This window comes from Arvicanthis niloticus, chromosome 8 (assembly GCF_011762505.2).
Source record: "Arvicanthis niloticus isolate mArvNil1 chromosome 8, mArvNil1.pat.X, whole genome shotgun sequence".
Classification (NCBI taxonomy): Eukaryota; Metazoa; Chordata; class Mammalia; order Rodentia; family Muridae; genus Arvicanthis; species Arvicanthis niloticus.
The window spans coordinates 88,050,643-88,064,149 of record NC_047665.1 but is presented as its reverse complement, the minus strand read 5'-3'; the positions used below and the strand labels follow the sequence as shown (position 1 = coordinate 88,064,149).

Below are 13,507 nucleotides of genomic sequence, written 5' to 3'. Positions count from 1 at the left end.
ATATTCCATAATTTCTTTTTCCACTAACATGTTCATAGTAATTGAAACTGATTTTATAAATGCTTTACTTTGAAGTAAAGCATTTATAAAATGTCAGAATACATATAGTTCTACAGTTATCTCTTTGTATGCTGACTTTACTTTCTTCAAATACATAACCAGGAATGCTATAGATTGTTGCTACAGCAGTTTTATTTTAACTTTCTATATGCAAGCATGTATGTTAGTGCTTGTGCATGAGAAAGAGAGAGAGCTAGAGACAGACACAAGAGACAGAGAGAGATAAGAGAAGAGAATATTTTCTCTAAACTATATTTATTTAGATTCTTGACTTCAGTGTATATGCTTTCTTATAATGAGTATTTTTTCAAATATTTTTAAATTTATGTGTAATCTATAGTAGAAATGCTAAGCATGGAGATGAGACTTTAGTGTAGCTTTATAATTGATATTTATTACTTGTTCAAAATGTATACACAATTACATATATACAATGCAGTTTGAACATATTATCCCCTAATCTTCTTGTCTTATTACCTCCTCCTGGGCATATACCCAAAAGATGCTCCACCATACCACAGGGATGTGTACTCTACCATTCTTCATAGCAGCCTTATTGTAATAACCATAAGCTAGAAACAACCAAGATGCCCTTCAATAAAAGAATGGAAAAGAAATTCTTAATGACATATATATATATATATATATATATATATATATATATATATATATATATATATATATATGTATATATAATTTTCTACTTTGGAAAAAATCAGTTCAAGCATACATACAACAATAAGGTAGTATGAGAGGTAGAAAGGTACTTCAGATCTTAGATTGTCTTATATTTTGTAATAAAAAGCATTTGAAGTGGGTCTTGCTTTCTATATTTACTTTAGCAAAAACTAAAACCTCTAAATTTATATAAATTGACAGGATCTGGGAGGTGAGGGGGAGAATATTTTTAAAATATATTCCATAAAAAATAAAAAATGTTAAGTAAATTTTAAGTAAAAACTGTCTCTGCTATGTCCTAAAACAACTCATCATGTATAGTATTAACCAGTTCTTGATTTCCCCCATGTGTTTTGTCATATACATTTCTTTGAACAAAAATTTATGAAACTTCTTTCAAGTACTGCAAATGTAATATAAGTCCAGGTTTTAAATGCAAGTCTTTCATACCATTTAAGGCCCCACATTATTGAGGTTATGTTTGGTTGGTTGGTTGTTTTTGATGCAACATTCATGTAGAAGAGGCTAGCCTTGAATTTAGTCATATCCACCTGCCTCTTAAATGTATGTTCCACCATTCCAGTTTAGCTTTAATATATACCATTTACATTTATTGTTCTTTTTCGTCTACCTAGAAGACAAACTATTGTACTTAAGGAATTCTTTTTAAGAAGAAAAACATGCCTGGTACTATAAAACTAGCCAGATACTCAGGTCTAGTGAAGTTATGGATCATGATGAAAAGCTTACAACCACCATGATTCTAAGGCAACATAATCTGTAATTGAATTCTAAATATTGATTATCTCACCCACAGGTAAATGTAAGTTTCCCTTCTCATCAAAAAATATGTCTACTTGAAAGAAACAGATATCATCAGAGAAAATCACAGCTGACTTTCTGGTGCCCAGGCTCATCTGACAAATTTATAATATAACTTCAGCACCTAAGGCTCAAGAAACATTGTGGAAAAGACAAAATTCTAATAGCCAGAGAAACAAGAGATTTGTTGTAAGAGATTATTGCCTAGAAATGACAGAGAAGACACAGCTTAAGATAAAGACTTATCAATATGACTGTCTAAACAAGACATGAACAAAGATGACACCGATACAGATACTAACATAAAAGAGAAGAAGCTCATGAAGCCCCAACTCTAGACTAAGAATTATAGCCAAATAAGTAATGGCAAGCATGATAGAAATAGTCTCTCGAGGAAAGAGTGCCCAAATTGATTATCCAATACCGAGTGGTCATTTCTGAAATTGTACATATTCAAGTAACTTTATGTGGACTAATGTAAAAGTAACTTTTATTTAACAGATGTAATTATCATCTCAGAGGTTTACTATTGAATAAGCTCACCCTTTATAGCTCTTCCTGAACTCTAGCTGTCTGGTTCAACTTTGCTGTTCTGGCTCCAATCCCTCTGCAAGCTGACAGACTCAATCTGGCTCCTCTTAGCTTCCACTGAATTGTGCTGCTTGTCCTCATACTAACTCTGGCAATCTGTTCTGATCTTCTGGCTCCTTCTCATTCTCTGAGTCATTCTGTCTTCACTTGCAATCTGACTCTGTAAAACTGTCTGAGTAAAACTGCCTCCCTGATCTATATTGATTTTATGAACTTAACAAACTGAACAAACTCACCTCCACTGAACTCACTGAACTCAACTGATTGATTCCCAACTGACCAAACTAACTTCAACTCAACTGAACTGCTTCTCCCTGTGATCCCTTTTCTCTGGTGTTCTTAGTAGAGTTGAATATATCTTATTCTAATTTTTTTCTGATTCTACATGTTGTCTGACACTCAATTATATGTCATTGGAATTAAAGTTATGTATTAATGGTGTGTCTCTAATCCAGCCAGATTGTTAATATCTTCAAAGATTGCTCATTGGAGTTATTCTAAATATGATTCCTAATATTTTTGCCTATAGAAGTTAAACCTTCTTTAGGGTACATATTAAAACCCAGAAATAAAATAGAGTATTTGCATGAAAAAAACTATTTCTATTTCTCCTAGGCACTGTGTACACAATCACAAAATAGCAGAAATATCCCCAAGCTTTTGTGTTCTTGTCTCAAGGGAGATGAATTAAAGAGTATGGAATTAAATACAGCAATTCATTTAATGAGAACATCTGATAATTCAAATCTTTAAACAAGAAAAACAATAAAACATACCAACCCATTCACACTGTTCCCCATTCTCATCTTTTATTTTCTGTCATAAACCATAATGAAAAGCCAATAAGGCTTCTAAGAACAATTTAGGATGGGGAACAGCAACAGTGAATATGAATAGTATTGTACAACTTTAATTCTAATCCAGGATTCTACCCCACATTTAATTATTCTGTTCCCAGATAAAAGACACACAACTTTTATTATTATAATAAGCCTTAAACATCACAAGAGATGGGCAAATATCTATGCTATTAGAACCTACTTTCCTATCCATAACCCCAAGTTATTACTTATTATGTTTCAACTGGACTGCTCTTATCTCCAATTGGTCATCCCCCAGGGCTATGCTCTCTTGAATGCACCTAAACCATAATGGCTTCTCCTCCTCCTTCACCTTTTTCTCCTCCTGGTGGTTCTCCTTCGAACCCCCACACCCAGGAATTTTAAACTTTACCTATGTCTCTTCTACCCTGATATTGGCTGTCAGTATCTTTATTTACCAATCAGAAATAACTTGGAAGCAAGATCACATAGCATCACTTGGGTCTACCTGCAGACTCCATGTCTTGGAAGCCTGCACTTAGAATTACAAGGCCAAACCTCAACAGAATAGAGAAGGTGATTTTATTCTAATGAGACTCAAGAATGAACAAAGAATGAAAATGGGTATTTATCCTTACCTCTAGGAAACGGGTTGAAAAACACCATACACAGTGTATTTCTTTAGTCTATAGAAGTGAAATCATGTACTTGGGAAGCCTGAGTTCTGACATCAATTCCTAATAATTCTCTTTCCTTCCTTCCTTCCTTCCTTCCTTCCTTCCTTCCTTCCTTCTTTCTTCTTCTTCTTCTTCTTCTTCTTCTTCTTCTTCTTCTTCTTCTTCTTCTTCTTCTTCTTCTTCTTCTTTGTAGCCGCCCGCGGCCACAAGTCAACTGGGTTCACCTGAAAGGGGGGCTGGGAATGAAAGGGGCTGGAGGGCGAGAAGAGATGAGGCCAAGACAAAGTTCTCTGATCAAGGCCCAAAGCTTTAATGTTCGGCTCTCAATTTAAAGGGGAAGACCCAACCCACAACCCCTCCTGGTTCCAGATGGGTGGGATAGTCCATAGTCCATTCCAGGTCACGACCGGAGATGTCTCAAGGCAAGCCCAGGGGCAGTTCCGCTTCTGTGTTCCGGGCAGCCAAGGTGGGTAACTCCACCTAGATCCCGTCACTTGACCTTGTTGTGGTAACCAAGGTCTCTTCAGGCTTGCTCATGGTGGGGGGGAAGGTACACTTCTTCTTCTCCTCCTCCTCCTCCTCCTCCTCCTCCTCCTCCTCCTCCTCCTCCTCCTTCTTGCCATCCCTTTCCGTTCCTTCAATCTTTCCCCTAACTCTTTCATAGAGGTCCATGATACAAATACTTTAAATATTCTAGAAAATTCATCATGGATGTTCTTGCATAGCTTTGTCTTAGAATGTTCAGAAATATAACAAAAATACTGTAAACTACTTTGACTCTAACATTTTATGTTGAACATATGTTAAAAACTGCTAATTTTGATAGGTTCTTCTATTGGTTTGTTCCTTTAATGATAGTATCAGGCCTAGCTAAACAGTAACAATTTTTACATAGTGTAAATTAAATTGTTTATATTATGTTTGAATTAGAGTTAGAGTAATGAGAATACAGTTCATATATACTACAAAATACTATTCATGGTAAAAAAAAAATCACAAACTTTGCAACACAGTATGGAATACTACTAAGTAGTAAAGAAAAAAAAATGAAATCCTGAGCTTGGCAGATATATTGATAAAAGTAGTAACCCAAACCCTAAAAGAAACAGTTGAATGTTCTCTCTTATAGGAAGTTCCTTGCTTTAAATCTTTATATGTCACTACATAGCCTATATATAGTAACTACTGACACCAGGAAAGTAAAACAAGACCACTGTCAGGATAGGGCAAAGTAATACTGCCCAGGCAAGAGAACACTAATTTGTTGCCCAGTGCCCAATTAATCAGTCCTGAAAATATTCATGCAACTAACATTATATGAACTCAAAGGTTATATTTAGAAATATATGCATACATACAAATATATACACACAAGAATTAACAATTGCAAAAAAGGAGACCATAAATTTGAAGAAGAGTATATGTAGTAGGGTTTGGAGAGAAAAAAAAAGGGAGAGAATTTTAAATGAAATACAACATACAATGTTTTTAGAACAAAAACAGAATGATAGTGATACAATTAAAAAGAAACATACTACACTTAAGAATTAATGTTAACAAATATGAATAAATAAATGGTAACTCACGATTCAGACATGCCCTAAAGACTAGTTGAACAAACAAACGTTACTTCGCCTAGGGAAATAACAGAAAAAAACAAGGTAGGTTGGAAATAAATGAGAGTATGGAGAATGTTGTCATGGAGTAGATGGAGTAGGGAGTTCAAAATGCATTGTATAAAATTTCAAATAATTAATAAAAGTAAATTACAGGAGGTAGAGGGAAGGAGGGACCTGAGAGGGAAAGAGGAGGAGGGGGGAAAAGGATGGGGAAGGATCAAGTTTTAGAAGGGACAAGAGAGAAGTACAGAGGGTCAGGAAATCAAATAGAAATATGTAGCAGTGGGGATGAGAAACTGCGGGTATCCACTAGTAAGTCCCAGACACTAGGGAAGTGAGAGGTTCTCAGGACCAATGTGGATAACATTCATGTACATATGTAACAAAGGGGAGATAGAGCCTGTAGAAACCACCTCCAGTAGATAGGCACAGCCCCAGTTGAGAGATGGGGCCACCTACCCATCTCAAAATTGTTAGCCCAGAAATGTTCCTATCCAAAGAAAAGACAGGGACAAAAATGGAACAGAGACTGAAGAAAAGTCCATCCACAAACTGGTCCATCTAGGGATCCATCCTATCTGCAGACTCCAAACCCAGAAATTATTTCTGATGCCAAGAAGTGCTTGTTGACAGGAACCTGGCATTGCTGTTCTCTGAGATGTTTTACCAACACCTGACCAGTACAGAGCAGTTACTCACAACCAACTATTGGACTGAGCCTAGGGACCCCAATGGAAGAGCTAGGGGAAGGACTGAAGGAGCTGAAGGGGATTGCAACCTCATAGGAAGAACAATATCAACTAACTGGCCCACCTGAAGCTCTTAAAGACTAAACCACCAACCAAAGAGTATACATAGAGAGATTCATAGCTCTCTCTATATATATATATATATGTAGCAGAGGATGGCCTTATCTGACATCAGTAGGAAGAGAGGCCCTTGGTTCTGTGGAGGCTTAATGCCCTAGTGTAGGCAGGAATGGGTGTGTGTGTGAATGAACACCCTCATAGAAGTAAAGGAGAGTGGGGAGAGGCAGGGTGGGATGGGGGTTTTCCCAGGGGTAACCAGGAAAGGGGATATTATTTGAAATGTAAGCAAATAAAGTGATTAATTAAAAAGATATAAAAAGATGGCATATGCTGCTTGATAGCAGACCCATCTTTCCTGTGAATCTAGAAAAGTGACTGGTTATGGATTTTCATGAAGGTACCAACCTAGTGTCCATAAAAACTGCTGAACTTCTCACACACAGGTATTATGTCCAAATTTAAAAAGATTGATTAAAGATATGATTTTTAGATATATCACTTGTATTCAGATAAACTCTAAATGGGGAAAGAAAACCCCAAAAGGGATATGTGTTTGAGGAAATGGGTCCAGGGAATACTGGGAGTTGGACCTAGCTGAATCAGATCCACTGTTTTTGATGTAAATACTTTCTAGTAATTGAAGATACCTCAGGATAGGTGGAAGAGTACCAAACAAAGTACCTGTACCATTAGATATTAAGATACATCTTCAAGAAATAAGTTCTTGGATTAGACTGCCCCTAGTTTGGAGTCCAAACTATTCTGACCTCATCATCATAATTTCTCAATTCTGAGAAATGTATTAAATATTAACTAGAAATTGTATTGTTGCCAGGCGGTGGTGGTGCACACCTTTAATCCCAGCACTTGGGAGGCAGAGGCAGGCAGGTTTCTGAGTTCGAGGCCAGCCTGGTCTACAGAGTGAGTTCCAGGACAGCCAGGGCTACACAGAGAAACCCTGTCTTGAAAAACCAAAAAAAAAGAAATTGTATTGTTCATATAAGCCTTAAAGATTAGGTCATGCAGAAAGAACGAATAGTATTCTTAAGGAGACTTTGACTAAATTGGACCTGAAAAGTAGCAAAACTTCAGCCAACTTTATCCCCTTTGTCCTTCTCAGAGTCCAATATACACCTTTGTGGGAGGGGCTTAATTCTTTTGAAATTATGTTTAGAAGACTACCTCACATCTTCCCCAAACTCTGAGATGTTCCCCAAGGAGAAATGTCTAATCATTCCACTATCTGCAGGCTTTGCAGAAAGCTCAACAGGACACTGAATAGATTGGCCTGTTCTAAATGGAGTCCTGACATTTTCCACCTCTGAATCTACCCACAAATTTCAGCCAGTAGACTTGGTTTGAATAAAGAGCATCTCTGTCCAGACCCTTGAACCTGTCTGGAAGGGACCCTACATTTCTATCCTCACCACCCCATCTACTACCAAGGTAGCTGGTGTCAGTCACCCCTTGAAAAATAGAACAGTGAGGATGATGACATAATGTCACTTATACTTCAGACAACTTAAGAGATTAAGGATAACCAGAGTTTACTAGCCCAGGATACAAAATTCCTCTCAGCCCTAAACCTGAGCATGGGAATTTAGAAAAAATAGTGACAGAAATCTTTTGGGTATATCTCTGCTCTCTTATATTCCCTTCTAGGGGTGAAATAATATTAGTCTAAGGAAGGAGCAGAAATCAATAAATTAGGTTGCGGAGAAGACTGGCTAGGAAAAAAAAACACCCTCAGGAATTACAATTTTATTAATACCCTGCTAATGGTGAGTTGCCAAGAACAAGATTTCTAGATTATGTTCTCAAATTACTTAGCTTGCTTATACCAATGGTTTGCACAAATTTGCCTCCTCCGACTAACTAGAAAATCACACGCCAACTCTGTTATTCCCCAGGTATATGCTCATAATGGAGAAGAGGGAAGAACTCATATTAGCCTTGACTTAATATTAATAAGGGTCAAACAGACCCAATTCTGGCCACTATCCTAGGAAAGGCAGTAATAGTGTTATAACTGACATAGGCACATCAATCTAGATTGTTGAGAGCCAATTTTTTTTTACCAGTAATGACTTTATCTATATATGTTATTTACAACTGTGTACTTTAGAAGTGTAACCCAGTAATTACAAAGTCAACATGGTCATAGTATAGTTCAATCAATTACACTTATATGACAAGCATTGGACTTTGGGAGAGCCAATATTTTAAGAATCTCAAATAGACATAAACCTAGACCATTTGAAAATTCTATTTCCAGGATGGAGAGCCATTTGATCCCTTGTAAAAGTAGACCTACAAAACTGGAGGATGCTGGATCCTCTTTTTATGAAACAGGGAGGACTTTGCATGCCGTTAGGAGAAGCTTCAGACTTCCACACCAACCAATTAGTAGTAATTAGGGCAAAACATGCCATGGTCAGATAAAACTTCAAATAAATGGAACTAAGAAGACATAGATCAGATAGTTGGTATCAGTCTCATTTTTACTTGGCTTCCTTACTGTCCTTTACTGTCAGCATTAGTTGTTGCTGGCTCCAGCATGGCTGCATAGGGGACAGTGTGAAACAGTTCCTACCCGTGGAGCATTGCCAGGCAATAGATCCCTGTGTGTGCTGATGACTGCTGTTGCTCTGAAGCTGACCTGCTGTCTCTTCTATTTGATTTACTTTCAATTTCTCTTTCTGGGGAATAAACCTCCCCCATTACTCAGAGCTAATCATTCCATAATAAATGAAACAGGTCTGGTTCTCAGGAATGGAGGTGGTCATAAGGCTGTAGGGGATGAGGAACACGCCTTCTGCTTGGCCCTTGGAGCCATGTGAAAGGATCTAGACAACATAACAACAGAGGCCATAAAAACATAGATGGCCCTCAGTAGAAACTGCTCATTATGTGACTTGGTCTTAAACTTGGAATTATATAAGATACATGTATCCACCAGTTCAATGACTGCTCCATTAATTGGCCAGGGTGAGCTTGAGAACATCAAGGATGAAAAGTTAAAATGGCCTCAAGAAGAAAAGACATAGATAAGAAAAGGAGAGATCTATTTTTAAAAAAAACAAGCAAGTGATAAGTTTAATTTATAGGAAGAAGGTTTGTCTATGATCTAGAAATAAATAGCATTAAAAGGAGAGGTGGTTTAATGGGAAAAGATGGTGGACTAGGGAATAATGTTCATGGAGTGATTGTCAATCTTGGACATGAAGCCATGGAATTACAAAAATAAGAAAACAAATATTAGAGAATTAAAAGACGATGTACAAGCATATGATTGGAGGCAACAATTCCTAGAAAGATATTAGAGAGAACTAGCTGCTTTACTTGCATAAAATGTAAAACTTGGTACAAAATTATTTTAAGCTCAGTAGTCTATCACTTTTCTGTTCTCATATGAAAATAGCTACTGTAATGACTGCTGTCTTCTGTACCAGGAAGTCGCAAGAGCTATGCCCAGATGCCCATGAAGAGCAATAAGGAAATGTACTTTTGCTTTGTGTTTAGTTTTTGTTTCAAAGAATTGGAGGTTGGAGGTAATGATCCAAGACTTTTAGAATTTATGTAACCATGGATTTTTTAGAAAATGATTACCAATTGTCTGATGAATGTAACTTTAGTAAACAAAAGACTGCGTTCAATCTCTCTGACCAGATCGAACAATGAGAACACATGAACTGACAGCTGGCATCCACTACTGACTCTGGATTGTTACTGAATCAGTGTCATTCCCACTCACCCCTTTCTCAGGCCCCTCCTCATGCTAAGGCTGGACCTTGGTAAGTTGTCCTAATTTTTATTGAATTTTTCACTCTGGTCAGGCTAATGATGAGACCTTGAGTCCTCAACTGCATGGCCCACTACATCAAACAGGGAATAAATTCATTTAAGTTACCAGTCTTTGAGACCAAACAAGTACCCTTAGAACAGAATAAGTCAACAATCTGACTCATACCCTTAGAGCCAGTGGAAAATGTGGTGGAGGAGAGATAATGCAGATAACAACTTGAAACATTTAAAACAATTTTAAACAATTATCTGCTGAGCTACGGTTTCTCTCTCTCTCTGTGCATTTGTTTCCTACATTTGAGCTCAAAGGCCTGGTTTTCTTTTTTCTTCCATATATGCTTAAAAGTAGTTAAACAATTACCACTATTTCTCCCTTCTGTCCTTAAAACAATGCAAGGTGTGTGCAGCCATTGATCTGGTGCTGCAATGAGGTGGTTGTCGCCAGTGTTGTGTGTGTGAGAGTGTGTGTGAGTGAGTGAGAGAGTGAGTGAGTGAGTGAGTGAGTGAGTGAGTGCCTGGGGGCTTGTTGCTGTCAGTGACTTCTCCCTTCTCTCCACCCCTCCCCTCCCTGGAGTGGCTGCTCCCTGGGCCTTAGGAAATGAGCAATAATTATAACATCAAGGTGGAGAGCAATGCTGACAAACGGGTTCACCATAATGCACTGGAACAAAACCGTAGGGCATTGCAGCCCAAGCTGCTCCACACTTGGAGGCCAAAAATGTTGGAGACCGCTCTATCAATGTTGGGACCCACACTGCCAAAAGCCTTGGGAGCTAAATTGTTAAAGCCCACACTGCCCCAAGCTTCTCCAGTCCGTGGGTAGGGGTTCAGCAAGAGAGAGAGTGAGGACTGACATGAGGAATGGAGACCAGACAGAGTATGATTCAATCCTGTTTATTCTTCAGTCTCTCTTCCTAGTCTAAGTCCCAAGTCTTGAGTTCCTAGTCCCTAGTTCCTAGTCCCTAGTGCCTCCAAGTTCCAAGTTACTTCTTCCAAGTGCTAAGTGCCTAATGTCTAATTCCAAGTTCTTCCTCCAAGTGCCAAGTGCCTAATACCTAATGCCTAATAACTCCAAGTTGCACTGAATTCTTTTGTCTGCCTCTCGCCTTTTATATGTCTCACTTCTAAGCCACGCCTCTAAGTCACGCCTTTAAGTCATGCCCTTAGGCCTTGTCTCTAGATCTGATCTCTAAGTCACACCCTTAAGTCACACACCTTTAAGTCTCACACACCCAAGGAAAAATCCTGGATATCTAAAACAAGATGTTATCAGAGTGTGCTCAGCTATTGTAGGCTGATGTAATCAAGTCTGTTGTCAGGGTATAGAGGCTCAAGATGGCTGCAAGGATGATAGCCGCCTTCTGTCAGATCCCTACAGTAGGGACTACATCAAAGACAGCTTTCACAATTTGCAGAACTCAATCCCATCACTCCAAGAAGAGAAGGCATCCTGGGCCCAAATCCTAGACAAAGCAACAGAGTATATCCAGTATATGTGAAGGAAAAACCATATGCACCAGCAACACATTGATGACCTCAAACAGCAGAATGCTCTTCAGGAGCAACAAGTCCAGGCACTGGAGAAGGCAAGATCAAGTGCCCAACTGCAGACCAACTATCCCTCCTCAGACAACAACCTCTACACCAAAGCCAAGGGCGGCACCATCTCTGCCTTCAATGGAGGCTCAGATTTCAGCTCACAGTTCGAGTCTGAAGAGCCCCAGAGCAGGAAGAAACTCCAGATGGAGGCCAGCTAAGCCATATGGGACAGGCCAGCAATAAAACTGTCAACTTTTCCATCGCATCCTCCTTCAGTTCATTATTAGAACCCTCAGAACCATTGAGAAGACTCTTTATTTTCCTTTCTCTGTATTAATTGTTATTTTTGCATAGAAACTCTTGGACAACAGCTCTCATCCCCTTCCCTCTGTCCACTATTTTTAAATGTATTCCCTTCAGGGGTTCCTGTCCCCATCAGAAATTTAAAACCAAAACACCCTAACTTGTCAGCTCTTTTTGTGGAGGACAGACAGACGGCCAGACCTCTGAATACATGGTGTCCTGCCCACCCTACTCAGCCCTCAGAGCATGTGCTTGGAGGAAACCTGATCTGCTAGGCTTTCCTCCCAGTCCTCCCTCACCTCAGTTTGGTGGACTTTGTGAATCTCTGAACTGCTTTGCTTTTATTGGGTACTAAGATATCAGGAATATAATGGACACACCTAAATATGATAAAGGTAATATATACAGCAAGTCTATAGTCAACATCAAATTGAATGGAGAGAAACTCAAAACAAATCCATTAAAACCATGAACAAGACAAGGCTGTCCACTCTTTCCAAATCTATTAAATAGAGTACTTGAAGTTATAATTAGAGCAATAACTAAAAGAGATCAAAGGGATACAAATTGGAAAGAAAGAAATCAAAGCATCACTATTGGCAGATGAGATGACAGTATACATAAGCAATCTCAAAAATCCTACTAAGGAACTTCTACAGGTGATAAACTCCTTCAGCTATGTGGATGGATACAAGATTAACTTAAAATGTCAGTAGCCATTTTATATATAAATTGCAAATGGGCTGAGAAAGAAACCAGGAAATGACACCCTTCTCAATAGCCACAAATAATTTAAAATATCTTGATGTAACTCTAACCAAGCAAGTGAAAGACTTGTATGACAAAATTCAAGTCTATAAAGAAAGAAATCGAGGAAGATTTCAGAAGATTGAAAGATTGTCAATGCTCATGGATCAGTAGGATTAACATAGAAAAAGCATCCATGCTACCAAAAACCATCTTCAGATTTAATCCATTCCCTATCAAGATTCCAACACAATTATTTACAGACCTTGAAAGAGCAATAGTCAACTTCACATGGACAAACAAAAATATAGAATAGCTACCAGTTCTTTATTTCCTCACTCTGGGCAAGGCTTCAGCATTATTTGGTTTTTTCTCTGAATAAATGACCCATACCTTTCATTCTGAAGGTTCTTAGCTTTTTTTTTAATCTGCCTGCATCAGATTTTTTGTAGTTTTCCACTATCCTCAATCCCAAGATCTAATAATACCAATAGACATGCCAAAGAATATCCTGCATCTAGTCTTCCTTACCTCCTTTGCAGTAAGGCAATCTGCTACTTAACATCTGCATCAATAGCCATTCATAACACTATTATTCCTTTAGTAGCCTGTTGATATAAAAGTACTGGACACCCAAATTAGCCAGGATGAAGCCTGAGTGAGTTTCCAGTTCAATAGAATGTTTATTGTATCTCCAGGGAGGACCACTCATTTGCTGAAATCAAATGTCTAGACCAGTAGAAGGAAAACAATCATTAGAACAAGAAGCAATGTTTTTCCTGGGTCACTTATAGTCTTAGTGAGTAGAGTCACTCCCATTTCCATTGTTGGATTCCTGGGCCAGTAAATCATGACTATATGAGAAACAGTACCATATACTGAATACCAATTCAAAGTGTATACTGTCTTCTGAACAATCCTTCCCTGGCCTTCCAGAATAAGTCTATGTAATTGGCACCATAACTCTGTCTTCAAAAAATCACTCCACCATTATATCTTTCTAGCTACTTCAAAGTGGTGGAGTACCTGTCAATACT

The 13,507-nt window shown here is 38.2% G+C and overlaps 1 pseudogene; it reads left to right on the top strand.

Annotated features, from left to right (window-relative positions):
• The first annotated feature begins 10,479 nt into the window (after window positions 1-10,479).
• LOC117714227 (protein max-like) lies at window positions 10,480-11,638 on the top strand (annotated as a pseudogene).
• The last annotated feature ends 1,869 nt before the right edge of the window (window positions 11,639-13,507 follow it).